This window comes from Mobula birostris, chromosome 18, assembly GCF_030028105.1.
Source record: "Mobula birostris isolate sMobBir1 chromosome 18, sMobBir1.hap1, whole genome shotgun sequence".
Lineage (NCBI taxonomy): Eukaryota > Metazoa > Chordata > Chondrichthyes > Myliobatiformes > Myliobatidae > Mobula > Mobula birostris.
Window position 1 is genome coordinate 33,379,705 of NC_092387.1, and position 21,819 is coordinate 33,401,523.

Consider the following 21,819-nt stretch of genomic DNA (forward strand, 5'->3'; position numbering starts at 1 on the left):
TCTACAACTGTATTCATCTCTGAATGTTCTCTACTGTCTGTATTGGTGTCCTTCCTTGAGTCTGTATTCTGACTGGATGTGTAGGTGTAACACTGCACTTATAAGACCATAAGGCATCGGAGCAGAATTAGGGGTTCAGCCTTTGACACTGCTCTGCCATTCCATCATGGCTGATTTATTATCCCTCTCAACCATTTTTCCATCTTTGACTCCTTTACTAATCAAGAACCTACAAACATCCGCTTTAAATGAACCCAATGAGGCTGAGCCCTCTAGTTTTAATCTGGATGTTTTCCTGCGTATGTGGATGGATCTGGGAGGGTGAACATTCACCTGACTGTGGTAAAGTCCTCAGATTTCTTCAGCCAGCCACCTTGCCCATGAACATTGTTACTCAGATAAGTTCCAGCCGAAAAGCCGGTGCTTGAAACCAGCAGTGAAAGGGAAAGATCACGAGGAAGGTCAGCTCTGTCAACACAAAAGCAGACACAGGTTCTGCAGCCACACTCGCCTTTCCTCTTGCTTGAATGACCTTTAAAGAATTTGAAAACAAAACCTCTATCCCTTATTATGGTTTGAGATCAGAATCTTCAGTCTGTTAATGAACTAATTATAAACTAGATCGTTGCAAAGGGAAATTTCTAGTAATCCTTAATTTGGGGTGGTCATTAGCATTATCGTTATTGTGATTCTGTGACCAATATACCTTCATCACCACAGTAAGTAAAGTCAAAGTCAGCCCATCAGGCCGGTGCTTATGCTGGTTCCTGTGGCGTGAAGTGACTGGGAGTACAAGACTCCCCCCCGGATAGGACGCCAGTCTATCGTGATGTTAACCTCCAGCATTTGCCGGTACTCATTTTCAGCCGTGGTTAAGTGCCTTGCTCAAGGACACAACACATTGCCTTGGCGAGACTCGAACCCAGGACCTTCAGATCGTGAGCCCAATGTCCTTACCACTTCGCCACGCACCACACACAGTAAGTAAAACCTCCCCAGAAATGCCAGCTCAGGACAAGGAGGGGTTTGAGCAAAATATAATACATATTGCAGTTTGCAGATTTGACACAAACCTCCCTCCATAATCAACACACACACACACACACACACACACACACACACACAGAGTCTAGAAAGAATGATTACTCACAACTGCGGTTAATAAAATTCCTTGTTTAAAAACTGAGATTCTCTGTGTCATTTTACAGAGTATCTGCAGATTTATCTTAACACACATTGCAGCATGAGATAAGATCTTCTACCTGGTGACAGTACATGATATCATGTGATGGAAGAATTTAGAAGTCTCCCTGGGGAGGATCATGCTCGATACCAGGTGATGTCTCCCATAATCACAGTTACTGCTCTATTCCCATATTTTGCATTCACAAAGAAAGAAGCCATTTTATTCCATTGAATCCATCTACTGACAGACCAGTCCCAATCCCCACTAACTTGCACAGTATTCTGTTCTCATGGATGGCAGGATGGAGATGTGTCTCTACTAAGGGAGATGTAAGGAGCTCCTTCCCTCCACTAGCCTGAAGGTCACCCTTGGGCAAGGTGTAGCACCTGCTTAGCCCCCCAGTCAGGGTCACGTGAAGCCATGGGAGCAGATGGTAGATGGTCATATGAGCAGCAGGTGTATACCCCGGGTTACGTGACCTCTGACGCCAGGCAGACAATCTCTGAAGATCACAGCCGCAGTCACCTGTCTTGTAAAGACACTGCCTAGAAGAAGGCAACGGCAAACTACTTCTGTAGAAAAATTTACCAAGAGAAGTTATGGTCATGGAAAGACCATGATCACCCATGCTATATGACACAGTGCATAATGAACAACTCTATTCTCCCACATTTCCATAAACCCCACTCCCACATCACCACCACCTTCCAGATTCTACAACTCATTAATGCACTAGCATCAATTTATGGGGGCCAAATAACCAACAACTGTTAGTCTGTAAGCTTGGCCTGCACTTGGTGTACTCCATCTCCTCCTGTAACCCTGGGAGTACTGCTTAAAGGTTCAGATGAATGGGACTCGATGTGAATAAAGGTAGAGGAGGATTGACCCAAAAGCAGAGGAGCTGAGATGGTTTATTAAATTATATTTTACTAATAAACTGTAAGATAACAAGCCACAAGGGGCCACAAAACAAGAGCGAACAGATACTTAACACAACAAGGCAACTAAAGGCCAGGAGCAACTGGTTGAGCTTGGCTGGTTTGATGAGTAAACAAAGATTGTGGATGAGAGATTGGTTTAAATAGGCTGCAGGCGATAAGTTGGAAATGAGTGGCAGGTGACTGCTGTTAGCTGGGTGGAGTCAGGGAGGTGCCTGCCTGTCCATCCATGCTCCAACAAAAAAAAAACTAACATTGAGTCTGCGAGTCCCTAACTACAGGGCATCTTCAAAAAGCCTGTTAAAAGTAGTGATGCTGCTGGTAATCTTCAGGAGTCTAGTCCTCAATCAGTAGTGGGCAGTTTCTCTTCACTTGCAACATACCTCAGAGTTACTCTTACGCACATATTCTAAAACAAATTGATACCAATGAAAATTTATAGTCTACAATATAACTGTGGACCGTACCTGGACTTTGCCAAAATGAAAAACATTTATATTCTCAAAGTAAGCCAATATGTCCTGACTGCAGCCTAAAACATATTGAATAAGAAGCTTCTTATTCTCATACAGGGTGAGTTTTGTCATATGTCTTTTGTACCTCTGTTACAGAATTCAATAAGTGTATGGGTGTCTGTGTGTACACACATACAGAATGACACATGCATACATAACTGCACATCACATTGGTTTATAAATGACAATGCAGGAACTGGGTGGCACAGGGACACAATAGTTAGTGCAGATACCTCACAGTTCTAGAGACCTGGGTTTACTTCTGACCTAGGTTGCTGTCTGTGTGGTGTGTACCTGCACCGCTTGTAATTATGTAAGTTTCTAGTACATGATCCAGTTTCATTCCACATCCTAAAGATGGGCTGGTAGGTTAACTACTTTAAGTTAATCCTTAATAAAAATACACGGCAAAAGAATGAAAGGGCAGTGGATAAGCAAGTGAGAGAAAGTAAGGGGCAAGGCTATTGTGAAAAAAAATTTGGAAAGAAGGAATTGGGGCTGAATGGTCTCCCTTGTATGTCACTTGGTACAGAATGTACAGAATGCCTATGTGTTCCTTCTTCCTTTCAATGAAGACTCCAATCCTCATTGCCGTCATCCCCTCCAGTTTTCTTTCAACTGATGGTAATTTGGGAAAATATTACTGAGGAAAAGTCATTCATGATCTTCTTGATTCTCTGAGGAGAGCAAGTTCAACAGGTAATTAAGAAGGAAAGGAGAATGCTGACCTTTCTTTCAAGAACAATTTTCTTTAAGAGTTGATAAGTCTTTTATCAATTCTACAGTGTAGATGAGACTGCTTTGGGGTATAGGGTACAGTATACACCCTCACCTAAGGAAAGGGAGTGCACTAGATGGATTCCTGTAATAGTATGTTTGTTGTATAAGAGAGATTAGCAGACTGGGTGCATACCTTCTAGAGTTCAGATGAATGAGAGATAATTTCACTGAAATGTACAGAAATCCTCTGGGATTTGATAGGGTAGATGCAGCACTGACGTTTCCCCTGTCCTCAAAGTCTAGAAACATGGGTTAAAGCCTTAAAATAAGGGGTCAGGGTGGAGATGAGAAGGATACATTTAGTAGTACATTTAGTCAGTCTTTTGGAAGAGCTTGGTCACTGGGTACATTCATGGCAGAGAGCAATGACATTTTAAATATGAAGAGAATCAAGGGAAATGGGACTCCATCAGAAAAGTGGTGCTGAAGCAAAAACTCTGCCCAATCCACTCGAATGTTGAAGTAAAAGTGAGGAGTTGAGTGGCTGACTCCTGCTTCCATTTCCTATGTTATATTTAACAAAAAAAATAGAACTTGCAAAACATAGATTATAAAACACAATAGCAGAGTTCAGGCCCTTTGGCCCACGGTATTGTGCTGACTTTATAACCTGCCCTAAGATCACTTTAATTGTACATAGGTCAACATTTTTCTATCATCCATGTGTCCTAGAGCTTCTTAGATGTCCTTAAGGTAGGTGCCTCTATCACCACCTCTGGCAGGGGGTTCTACATACCCACTACTCTGTATGGGGTGTATGGGGTGTCAGGGAGGGGTAGCACCTCTGGTGGGGGAACATGTCGCATCCTTTTCAAGGCGGTTAGTCCACCTTTGGTCCCCACCTGGAACTCAGCTCTCACCTGTCCCCGTAGCTGTTTGCATGCAACAGCGGCCACACCCTGGGCAACGGCTTCGACAAGCCGGCTAAACCAGGTGAGGGTAGCCAACGGGTCTCAAACCCTCAGTGAGATAGGGAGTTGTCTATCCCAGCGTGTGAAGACAGACTCCGGCGGATTGAGTGGACGAGACAAATGGAAGGTCCAACGATCAAGAAGGTGGTCTCTGCAAGCGTCGTGGAACGTGTAGAGCAGGACAAGGCACAGAAGACGTCCTGGTCATCCACTGCGCCTAGTCCCATCTCTAGCCGTCTCGACTCTTGTCTTGTCACTGGATCCAGATGGGAATTGGGAAGAGAGAGTGAGGCTGACGCTGCGCAACTTTCTCTCACTTAAATCCAAATCAAGCGCTGGTCTCGACACCATCAATTGGTGTTGAGGTCCTCATCAACATCAACGATGGATGAATACGAACTCTGTAATGAGAGAAAATTTTTAAAGCTTTCTGGTGCTGGTAAAACTGAATTGGGGCAGAATTCAATGCAGGGAGTTTATTTCCATGCTGTGGAGATTTCAGGTGTGGAGCTGAATACCGGAGTATATGTTTGCCTCTGAGGATGAACAACTGAATTCAGTGGCTCAACATCCACATCTGAATCAATGAAGCTGAGAGGGGTTGAATCTGCTCTTTCGGTGGTGAGATCATCATTCCTCAGGGAGACTGGCTGCCTTTCAGGTTGCCTTCTGTTGTCAAGATCATCCACCAAGGAATACAGTCTCCACTCAATCTAATCAGGTTTGAAACACGTTCCTCAAACACTTTTCTCCTTTGATGGAGTATCTCTGTAATCACTGAAACAGCTACTGCAGAGATACTCCACCATTGAGATTCCAGTTCATTGTCACAACTGACCACTGAGACTTCCCAATACCTCGATGCTGAGGCACCGCTTTACTGAAAAAAACTACCACTGACAACCTACCTATGAGATACCAAAGAACTGAGACCTCAGCACTGCCTTGCAGCTCTGAACCACCAACAGTGAGACCCCAGCACTGATTCCCCCACCCAATATCGACCCCTAGCACTGAGAATCCTCAGCACAGAGATCCCTATCACTAAGAAGCCCAGCATTGAGATCCTCGTCTGTGAAACCCACGGTACCGACTCTCCCCACCCCAGCACTGAGAACCGCCAGCACAGAGATTGGCAACATTGAGAACCCTGCATAGACAACCCCCAGCACTGACATCCCCAGCACGGACCAACCCCAGCACTGACAACCCCAGCACTGACATCCCCAGCACTGACATCCCCAGCACGGACCAACCCCAGCATGGACCAACCCCAGCACTGACATCCCCAGCACAGACCAACCCCAGCACTGACATCCCCAGCACTGACATCCCCAGCACAGACCAACCCCAGCACTGACATCCCCAGCATGGACCAACCCCAGCACTGACATCCCCAGCACAGACCAACCCCAGCACTGACATCCCCAGCACTGACATCCCCAGCACGGACCAACCCCAGCATGGACCAACCCCAGCACTGACATCCCCAGCACTGACATCCCCAGCACGGACCAACCCCAGCATGGACCAACCCCAGCACTGACATCCCCAGCACCGACATCCGCAGCTCGGACATCCCCAGCTCGGACATCCCCAGCACGGATCAACACCAGCACTGATCAACCCCAGCACGGCCCAACCCCAGCGCTGATATCCCTCAGCACTGACATCCCCAGCACAGACCAACCCCAGCACTGACATCCCCAGCAGACATCCCCAGCACGGCCCAACCTCAGCACTGACATCCCCAGCACAGACCAACCCCAGCACTGACAACCCCAGCACGGACCAACCCCAGCACTGACTTCTCCAGCACAGACCAACCCCAGCACTGACATCCCCAGCACAGCCCAACCCCAGCACTGACAACCTCAGCACGGACCAACCCCAGCACTGACATCCCCAGCAGACATCCCCAGCACGGCCCAACCTCAGCACTGACATCCCCAGCACAGATCAACCCCAGCACTGACATCCCCAGCAGACATCCCCAGCACGGATCAACCCCAGCACTGACATCCCCGGCAGGGACCAACCCCAGCACTGTCCAACCCCAGCACGGACCAACCCCAGCACTGACATCCCCAACACGGACATCCCCAGCATGGACCAGCCCCAGAACTGACTTCCCCAGCACAGACCAACCCCAGCACTGACATCCCCAGCACAGACCAACCCCAGCACAGACCAACCTCAGCACTGACATCCCCAGCACAGACCAACCCCAGCACTGACATCCCCAGCACAGACCAACCCCAGCACGGAGACCTCTAACATTGTTCCCCTTCAGCAGACACCTTCAGCACCGAGACCCCCAGCACTGAGACCCCATCACAGGGAACCTCTGAAAAGACTCCACTATCAGTGAGACCCCCAGCATTGATTCCCGCTGAAGTACTGAGACACCAGCGCTGATTTCCCCCCAAGTACTGAAACACTAGGCCCGAGACCGCAAGAATTGACCCCTAGCAGAACCCCCAGCACTGAACCCTCAGCACTGAGACCCCCAGGGGATTGAACCCCAGCACAGAGATCTGTGTTGCTGAGAACCACCGGCGCAGAGATCAGTACCACTCCGCCCACCCAGCACTGTGACCTCCTTCACAGACAACAACACCCCCCACCTCGGCACTGACATCCCCAGAATGGACAACCCCAGCACTGAGACCTCTAGCACTGTGCACCTTCAGCAGGCACCCTCAGCACTGTGACCCCCTGCACAGACAACACCCCCACCTCGGCACTGACATCCCCAGAATGGACCAACCCCAGCACTAAGCACCTTCAGCAGGCACCTTCAGCACTGAGAACCCCAGGCTGAGGCCACAGACACTGAGAACCTCAATGCTGTGACCCCTATCGCTGAGATCCCTAGCGATGACCACCAGCAATAAGACTCCAAGCACTGAGAACCCCAGTACAGACAGCCCCATCACTGAGATTTAGTACAGAGATGCCCACCCCATCACTGAGTCGCCCCACACTGAACCACCAGCACTGATTCCTCCCAATTACGGTGACCCCTCAGCAGAGAAGTCCTTCACTGAGACACCCTCAGCAGTGTTTGCTCTCACAGATCCCTTTCACTGAGGCGCCCAGTAAATTAGTCATGCCCACTGGCAGCTATCGACTTACAGCTCATCTGATCCCTCCCCCTGCCCGGCGGTCAGAATGCCCTCGCCTCCTCCCACTAATTTCCACAAGCAAAGTGACCCACGACTGAGAAACCCCATGGCCGAACACTCTTCTTTCTCTGAGAAGGTCTTGCACTGAACCTTGGCCACTCAGCCTCACCTCCAATGGAACTGCATCATCAGCAGTCAGACTCCTCACTTTACTCCTGGGCATAGGGATTCTCCACGTATCCCCTACCCCTCTAAAGCCGACCTTTGCCGAGAAACCCACGCCTAGGATAACCTTCAACTTATTGGCAATGCCACTGTAATCTGATGAATATAATATTGCCCTCCAAGGTACCTTCACTTAAATTTGACTGTAGCAAAGCAACTGCTTATTAAATATAGAAAGAAATCGCTTAGCCATCAATTCTGAAAAGATTGCATTTCTCTGCCCATGCAATTCATTTTCAAGAAAAGAATGGTCCCTGCTTTCATGGGGCAGTTGAGTGCCAAACATGAGTTGTATTGTTTCAAGAATAAAATTCAGGATAAAATATTGTATTATGTGACCACCTGAATTTAAAATGCCTTCTTAATTTTCACCCACACTTCTGCTCTTTGAGTCTGGTATTGTGTTTGTTTTCCCCTCCATAAGCTGGATACAAAGCAATCTAACAGTGAGAAATAAGGCCTCCTGGAAAGTCAAATATTAGTGGTCAGCCTTCAAAAAACCTTCCATTCTTCTCGGTTTTCTACCGTTGAGTAGTTACATGTAAGGTTTGACACAAAGCCTGATCAACTTCCAAGGCCCTTGCTTGTCAGCTGGGGAATATATAAAGATAAATGATATTATGTTAAATTCCACTTAATGACAAATTTTTAATTTTCTGAACATGGTCATTTTCTGGCTAGTGAATCAAGTGTAAGGAGCTAATTACATGAGGATCTGAGCAAAAATAACTCCTAATTTTCAAGGATAATGGGAGAGAAATGTTCTAGATTAATGGGACTATTTATCTTTTTTAAATTTCTATCTTTCTCTGTGATAGCAGTGCTCCCCAAGGAAAATATTCATAAAATGAAATTGAAGTCGTAACTTAATAGGTTATTAAAATTTTTGAGTGCATATCACTTCTCTTTCGCAGTGCTGTAAATTTAAATTGAAGTTTGTAACATTCAGAGTCACCAGCGGAGTTTTTATGATAGCAGGATAGAGAGAGAACATGCATCTTTGTCAAGAGGTATTTGCTATTCTAATTTTATGGCAGAGCAGATTATCAAAAAAAGGAATGTCACAGTGCAAGCGGCTGACAACACTCAGCCTTCAGCCATGTGTTTCCATTACGACCAGGAGACGTTTGGGGTTTGTATGGCCTATTATTTTCCATTTCACTCTTTTATCTTGATTTAAAGTGAGGCCTGTCGAATATTCTTTCCTTGTCATTTCACTCTCAAATCCATCTACTGCATTGTCTCAGCGGGGGTCTGAGACGCACTGGGCCGATGCAGCAGTGCCAAGGTGGAATCGGGAGAAGTCGTTCTGGCATGTTAGACCTTGGTGCTGAGAGAATTCTACTGTGGCATGTCTGTGGGCAACGGCATGACACAGGGGACGGGAGGGGGCAGAGGGCAAAAGAAAGGTCATTACTTTGAAGGCCGCTAAATTGTTGGGAAGATTATTTATGGGCTATATTTATGAATAACTTCTAAAATAAACCAACAATAGCCTAAGTTATTAATATTACTGTGCACTTCAGAATATATTTTGAATTCAATTGGAACATGATTTGTTGCTTTAAAACCACCCAACAAATACTATCATCCCTCACACCCTATTAAACTGTTTATTTTCCTTATTATTCTTAAATCCTGCTTCACTCTACATACCCTCTAGATTTTTTTATATTGTAACCCCTATTTAACCCTTTTATATCCTCATTAACATATAAAATGTTTAGGAAATCATCTTCCATGTTGTATTTTATTATGTCCCCACAATATTTCTTTTCTGAATAGCTGCATTAAATTATCCTTAAAAAAATTAAACCTTTCTGAAATTGTGATTGAATCAGAATTTATGCAAACAATGAAACCAATCGATTCCCCAAAAATTCTATCACACAATTTCTCCTCTCCTTTCTGGAAGATCTGATCTTGCTGGGGCTTGGGTTCCAAGGTTAGGTTAATCGGAGTACGTGAATTTAGGAGAACAAATGCAAAGAAGCTATTGCACTCTGGCAAGCATCACAACTGGGGCTGCTTTTGATATCACTCTCTCTTGGACTTGATTGCCTGAGCTGAGGGATTATCACATTTGGTGCAGATCCTGTGCTAACTTTTCCCTCTTTAACTCAGTGACAATGAAGTTATGATGTAGCCCATCTCTAGCTGCTGGTACTTCAGACTGCTGGTCCCCTCTGTCTATGCAGTTATTTCACTCAAAATTTGAAATGAATCTAAGCAATATTAAGAGGAGAGGAAAGGTTTTACAGATGCTGGAATATGGGACAAAAAGCAAACTACTGGAGGAACTTGCTGGGTTCCTCCAGCATTTTGTGTGTTGCTGGAAGAACTCAATGGGTCAAGTCGCATCTGTGGAGGTAAAGCTGACATTTAGAATCAAGCCGCTGTATCAGGAATGAGTGTATAGACAGAAGATAAACAACAATAATCCAAATAATTAACAGAAAAAATAAAAACATCCAAACTGGAGACACAAGATGAAGGGTCTCAACCTGAAACATCAACTGACCATCTCCCCCTCACCGATGTTGGCTGACCAATTGAGTTGCTCCAGCAGTTTATTTTAGCATCTAAACTGGACCTTGTTCTGTGCCAAGAAACAAATATAAAAGGAATATGTGCATTCATAAATCCTTCTTTTACAACTTCAGCACATTCTGATACAAAGATGGGTGGCAGTGTATGTTGTGAGGAGGACGTGGAGAGGTTAGTGAATAGGTGAGGCATGTCAGATAAAGTGTAAGGTGGAAACATCTGACAGTATCTCCTTTGCTGGAAGAAATACGTGTACAGGGTACTTTGTAAATCAGCAAATATTTTGAACTTCATTCTAATCTTGTGGGTGCTTTTATGCAGAAATCAGGGAAAGTTAGCAAGCAGGTACATCTAGCAATTGGAAGGCAATTGTTTTGTCTATATTACAAAAAACATGAGTGGAAGTGTAGAGGTCATTTGTTTCAGTTGTATTGGGGTCTTGTCAGATTGCATATGTACAGGTCACATTGGAGATCTCCTTTGAACATTACAGGGCTGACAGAGTAGATACAAGGCTGATATTTCCCTTAGATGGTATGTATAAAGCCAGGGATCAAAGTCTCACCTGAAGAATTGGCCATTCAGGACAGAGATTAAAAGAAACTTCTTCTTGCAGTGGGTAGTGAATGTTTGGAATTCTTTATCCAAGATGGTTGTGCTGGTTCAGTCACTGAGTACGTATATTCAAGCAGAGGCCAATAAATGTTTATGTGTGAAGGGAATTAAGTGATATAAATCTGATGCTTTGATCTAATTACCTTTGAGGTTAAATATCAGTCATGTTTTGACTGAACAGCAGCACAGGCTTGAGGGGTTGAATATCCTACTCCTGTTCTTGTCCCTTCGGTGTTTGAGTTCATAAGGTGCTACACAGCCAATCATCTACTTTTAAGGGAACATCTCTGTTTAGTTAGGAAAGGCAGCAGCCAATTTGTAGAAGGTAAACTGAGCATATTATTTATTAATATATTGATTTACACTGATCAGTGGTATCACTTGGGTTATTGATGACTGATCAGTCAGCCTGGCTCATTCAAGCAACAAGGCTAGTCAGCAGTGGCTGAGATTAATCTTATGCAGCTCCAGATAAGAAGGATTAATTTCTGCTGAGGTTGCTCCTGATTCACTGCTGGAACTCTAGTAGGCACAGAAGCAGAATTATATTAGAACCATGCCCAAGCTACCTCTTCTTAGCCTACTGACAAATATGTTAACTTTCCTTTAGGCTGTCTGCTGGACCTGTGTGATGTGCTTTATTTTGATTCCTTTCACATGCTGGTGAAGACCCAGATAAGGGAATCAAGTCAGCACACTACAGGTACAGTATGTCAGATTTAAGCAGGTTTTATTCTTACAAAACCTTCTGAGGATTTAGATACAGAAAGAGTGGAATCCCAAGTCCAGTCATTATCAAACAACACACATAAAAGTTGCTGGTGAACGCAGCAGGCCAGGCAGCATCTCTAGGAAGAGGTGCAGTCGACGTTTCAGGCCGAGACCCTTCGTCCTGCCAAAGGGTCTCGACCTGAAACGTCAACTGCACCTCTTCTTAGAGATGCTGCCTGGCCTGCTGCGTTCACCAGCAACTTTTATGTGTGTTGCTTGAATTTCCAGCATCTGCAGAATTCCTGTTGTTTCCAGTCATTATCACTCTTGTGGTGGGCTGAGGAGACTTGGTCACTGGTATTAACTGGTCACTAGGTAGACTTGGTCACTTGACTGCGGACACTAGGTTACTGGCAATTATATGGCAGAGATCAATTGAGTAATGGAGTTAAGGGATATTGAGTAGGTGCAGAGAAAGAGGTCTAAAATAAAATGTCAGTCATAATCCTATTGAATGGCAGAGCAGGCAAGCAGGGCTGAATGGCCTCATCTTTCTTCTTTTTTTTATGTTTCTGTATTCTCCATCTAGGATTGTCACCAATATACTTCAGCACTAAGGAATGGTTTGAATTAAACAACACAGAAACAGGCCTTTCAGCCCATCATGGCCATACCAACTGTCAAGTACCCATTTATGTTAATCAGCAGTTTATCCAACTATGCTTGGTTGCTATTACTGTTCCTTGTCCTACAGGTTCCATCATTTGTAGAAATATTGCTTCTTAACTATTATTTCCCCGTATTTGTGTTAAATCTAGTGGTTTCTCCTGACTAATCCAGGCTTCTGAGTAGTTCCAGGCCTCCAAGAGAAGTGTGAGAGGTTGAGTATGGTCAAGCTGTTACACTTTGGGTGAAGATTTAGAAACTGCTCATGTTGGAAGTCCAAAATAAATAGAGAAAATGCTGGAAATATTCGGTAGGGCAAACAACATCTGTGAAAAGAAAGTTAATAATTCTTTTAAAGGGTTTTGGAATTGAACCATTAGCTGTTACTCTTTCTGCAGAGTCACCCGGCATTTTCTGTTTTTATTGCTCACTGAGCCTGAACCTCTCTTCACTCATTCCACAGTGTGATCACAACGTGTTAGTCTCTTCTTGTATCATTTCTTTGGGCAACAGAGTGGCACTGTCTATAGAGCTGATGTCTCACAGTTCTACCCATGAACAGGGGGAAATAACAGTTAGTTTCAATCCTAACTACTAATGTTCTCTGACCTCACTGTGACCATGCATGCTTCCCTCAGCTGTTCCCATGTTTTCCCCACATCCCAAAGCTGAATAGATTGTCCCTGGCATGCTGGTAAATGGTAGAATCTGAGGGGAGTTGATGGAATAGGATTAGAGTATTGTGGGATCAGTATGAATGGGTGGCCGATATCAGTAGGAACTTGATGGGCTAAAGAGCTCGTTTCTGTGCTCTGTTAACCTATTTCTCTATGAAAATAGCATTTGGGAGGGATGTAAAATGGGCTGACATCACACTCTTACTCTATATTATTGCACATGTCAGGATTACCTCTCCATACAAAGGTGTGAATAGATAATTTTAAGGAGCTGGAAACCTGCTTGATATTTACCTTCCCAAACTAAAAGGTGTTATTAATTTGTCTTATCCTAAACAACTGCTAGGATCGTCATTACCTACCTAATGTTATCAGCTTAGTATTAGATTGGGAATTATTAAAAGTGTTGTACTTACCGAATGACCGATTCAGAGACATTTATAGGGTTAGTACAAAACTACATAATGTGCCTTTAATTAAAAGGTTTGAATCCTCGACTGAGGTGGGATTTACTATCTGTGTACTGCAGCCACACTCTGGAAACTACCTTGTACTATTTTAGTTCCGGTGTCCTCTGCTTGTGGTCAGTGTCCCTGGCTGATGACTGCCCCAATGAAAAGCATCTTCTCTATTTGTTCAAGGAAAGCTACAAGCATCTAAGGCCTTGGCAACAGAGCAGGGATGTATCATGAAGCTACGACTGTTTTCACAAAGAAGGTAGAAGAGATCCCCTATTCACACTTTGAAATACAAAAGGGAGAAGTCCCGTAAGTGATGAAGCTCTAAGGGAATGGTCCAAAACCAACAGTCCAAAGAGTTCATCTATTTAGGATAATAATTAAGAAATTCACCAAGAAGGAATTTGTTCCTCCTTTCTCCCTCCTCCTAATTTCTACTGTGGTAGGAGGACAACTGCAACTTCCAAAACAGACTACAATTTATTTTTCAGTCACAGAATGTATTGTGCATGCAGTAACCAAAGTGAGCAAATTGGCACAGGATATAACTCAACAATTTGATTGGAAGAACAGGCTGCTGAATACCTTGCTATTTCTGTGCATGAATGAAAATCACAAAAAAAAATGCAGATTCCAAAACTCTGAACTAAAGATATAAAATGCCAGGAGCAATGCGAAAAGTGCTGGAGGTCCTCATCAGGCCAGGCAGCATCTATAGAGGACAGTGGACATTTTCCAGTCAAGATTCTTCATCTGGACTTCCAGAAGCAGTCATCTTGTTAAAGAATTGAAAGATTATCTCTGTTTGTGTCCATATCTCTGCCTGCCTTTTAGATGTTTCCTGGTCCACTGTGTGTTTCTAGCATTTCCCATATATTGGAATTGGAATCGGTTTATTGTTGCATGTCCAGAGATAGAGCAAAAAGATTTTCTTGCAAACTTCATTCAGATCGAATCATTACACAGTGCATTTAGGCAGAATAAGGTAAAGCAATAACAGAATGTAGAATACAATGTAACAACTACAGAGAAAGTGCAGTGTAGGTAAAGATTGACTTGCAACATCATAACAAGGTAGAATATGAGGTCAATAGTCCATCTTATTGTACAAGAGAATCATTCAGTAGTCTCATAACAGTGGGGTAGAAGCTGTCCTTGAGCCTAGTGTTAAGTGCTTTCAGGCTTTTGAATCTACTTCCCTGTGGAAAAGGGGAAAAGGGAGAATGTCCACAGTGTGCGTGGGGTCTTTGATTATACCGGCTGCTTTTCTGAGGCAGCAAGAGTCCATGGAGTGGAAGCTGGTTTCTGTGATGTGCTGAACCACGTCCACAGCTTGCTGTAGTTTCTTGTGGTCACCTGTAAAGTAGCAGCCATACCAAGCTTATATGCATCCTGATAGGTGCTCCAGTAAAAATAGGTCAGGGCTGATGGAGGCATGCTGAGTTTCATTAGCCTCCTGAGGATGCAGAGGTGTCCGTGAGCTGTATCTGCTATTTGATTGACTGGAGTCTAGAACAGGGAACAAGAAGATGAGAAATTAAGCTAAGTTCACTCATAGAGTTCTCTCTTCTGATTATCATGCAAATGATTTTTTTTGTGACAATAAACAATGTGCTGGAGGAACTCTACAGGTCGAGCAGCGTTTGTGGGACACAATGAACAGTTGATGTTTTAGATCAAAACCCTGCATCAAGATCTGATGTCACATTGACAATTTATTCCCACTTTACAATACTGGTCAACCTGATGAGTTTCACCAGATGATTGCTTGTCACTTCCATTTCCAGCATCTGCAATCCCATGCATGTCTGATGTTTCTAGCATTCAAAGGCCTGTCTCCATGCATAGTTACATAGGCGTCACAAAAGATGAATAGCAGAGGATATAGGAGGCATCCCAGAACAATCATTTAGATGTGGTACAGAATCCCCACAAGAGAAGTTCCAGTACATTTTATTATCTTTCTTACAAAGTACCATGTGCGATCATTGTCTAATATTGTGGCTTAATGGATTACATTTTTGTCTTTGAGCCAGGTTTAATATTCGTACCCTTTTCTCATGATTTAATCTCCAAGCTCCAGTGCCAAGAGTTGTGTTGGCTTTGGATGGTATATGAGAAAGGAATACCCAGATATCCCTATTTGATAAAGGGTCTCAACCCGAAACATCAACTGTTTATTCTTCTCCATAGATGCTGCCTGACCTGTTGAGTTCCTCCAGCTCTTTGTGTGTTGTTCTGGATTTCCAGTATCTATAGAATCTCTTGTGTTTATTACTTCTCTACAACTCTAGTTTCTTGCCATTTAGAATCATCAAATTATAGGGATTTTTTGATTGAAGGAGACAATTTAGTTCATTATATTCATGCTCACCCAATTCCCCCTTGTCTGTAACCTTTTCATTTCCTGTGTAAGGAGCTCAACATAATGTGGCAGGGGTTTCTGCTGCCACCATTCAGACAATGAGTTTCCGACTCTGTCACTCTCTAAGTGAAAAAATTATTCCTCAGCATCCCTATATCTTAAAATTTATGCCCCATAGTATTTGACGTCTCTGCTGAGCTAAATGCTTTTGTCATTACTTTCTCATTCACCTTGCTCCAGCCCCTCTTAAATTTCTATGCTGATTTTATCTCCACACAGCTTCTTCTCTTCCAAGGAAAACAACCCAAGCCTAGTTAGTTGAAACCCCTACTGAGAATTTCCAGCATTATTTTTTTATTCCAGTCTAAGTAGTCGTGCGAACACTCGAGTCGAGTATGATGTTCCCTGAAGGAGTTGCCTATTGGTGGGTGTTCAGGTGGCTGTAGAGGCTGATCCGGGATCTACATATTCTCGTGCAGTGCGGGCGTGAGCAAGCGGTGGCTGTGGTTAGTGGTTGGGTCTTTTGGCTGTTCATTCTCTCCTTTTGTAGTGTGCACAGCCACTCCACACAACTGAACTTCTTCAGCCCTGGCAACAGCTTTGCATACAGTGCTCTTGTTGTAACCTAACTCTCGGCTGGCACTGTGGCACAGCCAAGGAGGTGCCTCCACACAAATCCCCTGCTCTGTATGGAGTTTGCACTTTCTCCCTGTGACCATGTGAATTTCTTCAGGGTGCTCAGCTTTCCTTCCACATCCCAATGACCTGTGGGTTAGAAGGTTAATTGGGTACTGTAAATTACCTCCAATTGTACAGATGAATGATTGAACCTGTGGGGGACCTAATGAGAATATGAGGAAAACAAATGGAATTAATGAAGGATAATATAACTGGGTGGTGAAAGTTGTCATGGATTCAATGGGCTGAAGGGCCTGACTCAGTGATGTATCTCTCCATGATTTTATGAATCTAATTTAATTGAGCTATTATAGCAGGTATTCTGCGCATTAAGCAGAATCAGTTATTTGAAATTCAAACATCTGGAGATTTTTGCTTTGCCTTCCTCAGACACAAAGTAGCTAATCTCACTGGTAATCACATCATAGTAAGCAGAACGTTTGGATAAAACATTGCCTAGTGTTGTTGACCTGTAGATACGAGGACATTCCCCGTTAGATCTCTAGTCTGTCCTGAGCGAATTGATGTCAACCACTATTGATGCTGCTGTCATCAGGCTCTGCGCCTTACAGCCAGGGCTGGGAAAAGAAGGACCAAGCAGGAATCTCCTCCACACTCAACTGACACTTTGCTGCAAAGTGCACGTCAATACAGATTGAATCAAAGATCGGATCAAGCATGAAAATGCTGCTTCCTGTGAATGAAATCCCTACTGATATTCTTTGTCTTGCCTCAACCAAAGGATCTTCACAAACTTTACTGGATTTCATAAATGGATCAGAGGCTTCATAGAGTCATAGAGCACTACAGCACAAAAACAGGCCCTGTTTTTGTCCATGCCAAACCATTATTATGCCTAGTCCCATCAATCTGCATCTGCACCATTGTCTTCCGTACCCCTTCTATCCATGCACTTATCCATAATTCTTCTAAATGTTGAAATATAACCTGTACCTGCCACTTCCATTGGCAGCTTGTTCCACACTTCCATCACCTTCTGAGCAAAGTTCCCCTCATGTTCCCCTTCACCATTTCACCTTTTATTCTTAACGTATAACATCTAGTTTTCATCTCACTCAACCTTAGCGGAAAAAGCCTGAATATACCCTCATAATTTTATACAGCTCTATCAAGTCTCCCCTCGTTTCCCTACACTTGAGGGAATAAAGTCCTCATCTATTCAACCCTCTCTTATAACTCAGGTCCTTACGTCCCAGCAACATCCTTGTAAGTTATCTCTGCACTCTTTTGTAACAAGGAAATGGGAAATATGGGAAAAATTAAAGAAGTACTGCCTCTGCAAGAATGAATGAGAGTGGTGAGTCCTGGTGTGTCACTAAGCCAGGGTTGGTGACCAATTCCCTGTGATTGTTTCCTTTGCAAAACTGCCCTGGCTTTTGTTCTTTGATTAAATCCAGTCATGGGATTCTTTAGCATAGATGTAGATAAAGAGGACGTCCTGAAGAAGGGCATCTGCCTGAAACATCGACTGTTGGTTCATTTCAGTGGATGCTGCCTGACCAGCTGAGTTCCTCTTACATTTTGTTTATATTGCTTTGTATTTCTAGTACAGAATTTTTCATGTTTATAAGGTGGATGATCACAGTCTATAAGTAGACGGCACAGGTTTAAGGTGAGAATGGAAAGATTTAAAGGGGACTTGAGGGGCAAGTTTTTCACACGGGGTGGGTTAAGTATTTGGAATGATCTGCCAGAGGATGTGGTAGAGGCAGCTAGAGGTTCAAGGATAGAAAATGTTGAGAGGGATAGATGCAAAGTGTAGACAAGTGTGCTGAGCTCAGTACGATGACTGGTTGGGCTAAAGGACCTGTTCTATACTTTATATCTCTATGACTTTATGCTTCTAGTAATGGAACAGAGTAGACATCAGCAGATAGCAAGAGACAGCTTTTCAATATCAGGCTGTTGGCAAAGATTGCCCTTCTCTACACCTTGTAACTTGCTTACCTTTTTGCCTGCTTAGTGTCTTGCAGTGAATATCTTAGCTTCCTCATAAACCATGTTCCACACACTCTTCTGGCTGTCCCCTTTTCCTTATCCCAGTGGATCTAAGTATGAACACCTCACTGCCTATTTCATTCTTGCCCTGGAACTTATTCCAACACAGAAAGAAATCACTCAGCTCATTAGGTTTGTGCTGGCTATCAATAAAGGAACCACATCAATCCCATTCTCCTTTCCTTATTTCACAGTAGCCAGCATATTCTGGTAAGGTAGCGGCGTGCTTGGACGCAGCAGCCTTACTAGGGCCAAACAAAGGTGTTTTTGTCTTTCAAAAAGGCCCTATTTTATGATTGCAACACACTGCTGGATGTTAAGAACTTCAGATACTGCAGGTCTAACCCATCAGTGTGCTGGAGGAGCAGGACTTGGTGCAGACCGTATTACTGCCTGCTACAGAGAGGCATCAGAGTTGGTGCACGAAGGCAGTGTGCAGTCTAACACCGAGTGATAGTCTTTGACTTTTTTCTTTTGTCCTATTGGGTATTGGTAATGTAAAATATTGCGAGTCTGGCTCACTGGTTTATTGGTGAGACTGATCATGGGGCAGTTGCATGGCCTGAATTCTAGCAAGGACCAGACCTCATGCCATTGACTTGCCTGTTGCAGCAGTCCAGGAGCGGAGACGCTGGAACTGATGTGGCGCAGCGTCCATGCTGAGTTGGGGGCTGGTCTCTCCCTTCAGTGCTGCTCTCCAGTGTTGGCTTGGTGGAAGACAAGGTGGGTTGCGTGTATGAGTGCGTATATATCCATTGGGCTGTGTGGACTGCTGAGAGCTGCTTGCTCTTGCCAATAACACCTATGCACCATCAATTTACAGAACATGTCACTCAGGGACTTTTTTTGTGTGACTGTATGGTTACTGCTGTCTTATATGTGCTATATGTGCCTTGTGCTGTGTATGACTGTTGGTACTGTGTTTTGCACCTTGGCCCTGAATGTACGCTGTTTCGTTTGACTGCATTCACGGGATGCCTGTATGATAGATAGATAATTAAACATGAACTTCAACTTAATATTCTCTCTGACATGCCCTTTGATTCATCTTTTCACTTATCACCACACTAACTTTCCAGCACTTGGGAGGAAACTGGAGTGCTTGGGGGAAAACCAAGCAGTGACAGGGCAGATGTGTAAACTCCATACAGGTGGCGCCTGAGGTCAGGATTGAACCTATGTCCCTGGAACTATGAGGCACTTTTAACTGTGACCTTATTGCTCCAGACTTCTGGTGATGTCTGTGTGGAGTACATGGAAACCTCCAGTGAATGAGTGGCTTCTCCTCTGATGCTCTGGTTTTCTACCATGTCCTAAAGGTAAAGTGATGCCTGGTAGCTCAATATTACCCCTAGTGGGCGGGTGAATTTGGAGGAGTTGAAGAGAATGTAGAGCTGATGTGAATGAGAATCTCTTCAAGATGAGAAGTTGGAAGATCATAGCCCTAAAGTCGATCGGAAGTCTGGAAGCCAAGGCCCAGTGGCCGAGGCCCTGGGACTGTGAGTCTGCAAGTCCACCGGGGAAGTTGGAAGCTGATGTTGGTGAGTCTGTAAGTCCAGTGATGACTGGCGGCCTAGCCTGCCCTGGAGTTGGAGGACTTTCCTTATGTGTGATTGGGTGCGTGGGTGGATGGGAGGGAGGCAATGGGCTTGTTTTGTTGCTGTTCTGCAGAACATTGTGGGCGTGCTATGTGGGCACTGGAACGTGTAACAATGCTAGCGGGCTGCTCCCGGCACATCTTTAGGTAGTGTTGGTTATTCACGCAGACAATGCATTTCACTGTATGTTTCAACGTACGGGTGATAAATAAATGAACCTGAATCTCAATCTGGGAAGAATAAAAGAAAACAGGATTAGCGAAGGATTCGTATAATTGGGTCGGTGATGGTTGGTCGGAACTTGATGGGCTGAAGGTTCTATTTCCACACAGTGTGACCATTCCCATTATGCTGCCCTATCTTTTTCAGTGCCTCCTATGATTTGTTGTTAAAGGTAAATTTCAGGTGTCAATTCACTGAGGTTTCCTTGCATTGCCCACTAATATGTCCAATCTTCCGATGTCCTGCACAGCCTCTTGTTTTGGTTTTTGAAATGATATAAGAGAATGGCATATTGTAAAAGCAAGAGTTCCCTAACCTGGCTTTACAATCCTCAATTCAGTGTCAGTGAGTGATTTGTCATACCTTTTCTCTTGGCTTTTGCTGTAGCACTGCACTGTGATATGGACCTTGTCCCTTCATTGTAGAAGGAAGCTGTAATGCACTCCAAGTCCCACATTCCATTGCCCAGTGAACCTCTACTTACCAAATCCCACTGCCGTGTTCACCCGTCCCTTTATCCTAACCACACTCATGAGGGTACTGAGCTGCAGCATCTCTTTAACCTCAACCGGGAACACATTTGGAGGCCCAGTGCATTCATCACTTCCACTGTTCATTGTCTTGCTGGTTATTAAAAGACTCACACTGCCTTGAAATCACGGTACAAAATGGTAGTTATATTGCACTGGTGGAAAGCCATTATCAGTAATCACTGCTTATAATGGTCGCTGAAATGATATAGTTCCACATTCAGATCAACCAAATCTTCAGCATTACTGGAAATGGAAATTAACAGCAAAGTGATTAATTTAAGTGAAGTGTATACGATATTAATAAAGTAATAATTGAATAGATTAACATCTTGCACAGGCTTGATGTCTGCCAGATGTGTTTCTCTCCTTTTTACCTTTGAGAAGCAATAAAAAGGTGTAATTCTTTCTGGGACGGAGTGAAAATTGCTGGTTTTACATTTTCTTGTATCATTTTTCTGTGCCCACAAGGAATTTGGATAACAAATGCAATATTCAGGCCCCGTCGTCTGATTTATATATATTTTTCCCACTTTCAATATGTATTGCCCTGCAGTTTAAAAGATAGCTCGCTTCAATGTGAGCCCTCTCAGTGGACCTGACAGCCTATCAACTGTTATACGTATAAACAGGTCAGATTGTCTGTGTATTCCAATATGTTATACTTTAAGGTTTTCAGCATGTGGAATCTCTAAGTAGAAATTGAAAAAAAAATCCTTTAGGGGATCTTTGCGAGACCATGCCATTGAATGATAAATCTGCTCACTGTACATTCAAAATAGGGGGAAAAATTATTAATTTCAAAACAACAGGACACTCCAGATATGACAATAGCACAAACCGTAACTAATATTATTAGCTGGGAGACCACAACTGACAATATTGTTTTATTGTCATTCAGAAGATTTTTTTTCCCAACGTATGCATGTGCTGGCTAGGCTTCAAAGATGCTACAAGCAGTGACAGGACCTCCCTCTCCCCAACCCCCTTCACTCCTGCGGAGGTGCCCAGCTTCTCCTGCTTTACAAGACAATAGGGCCAATCAGC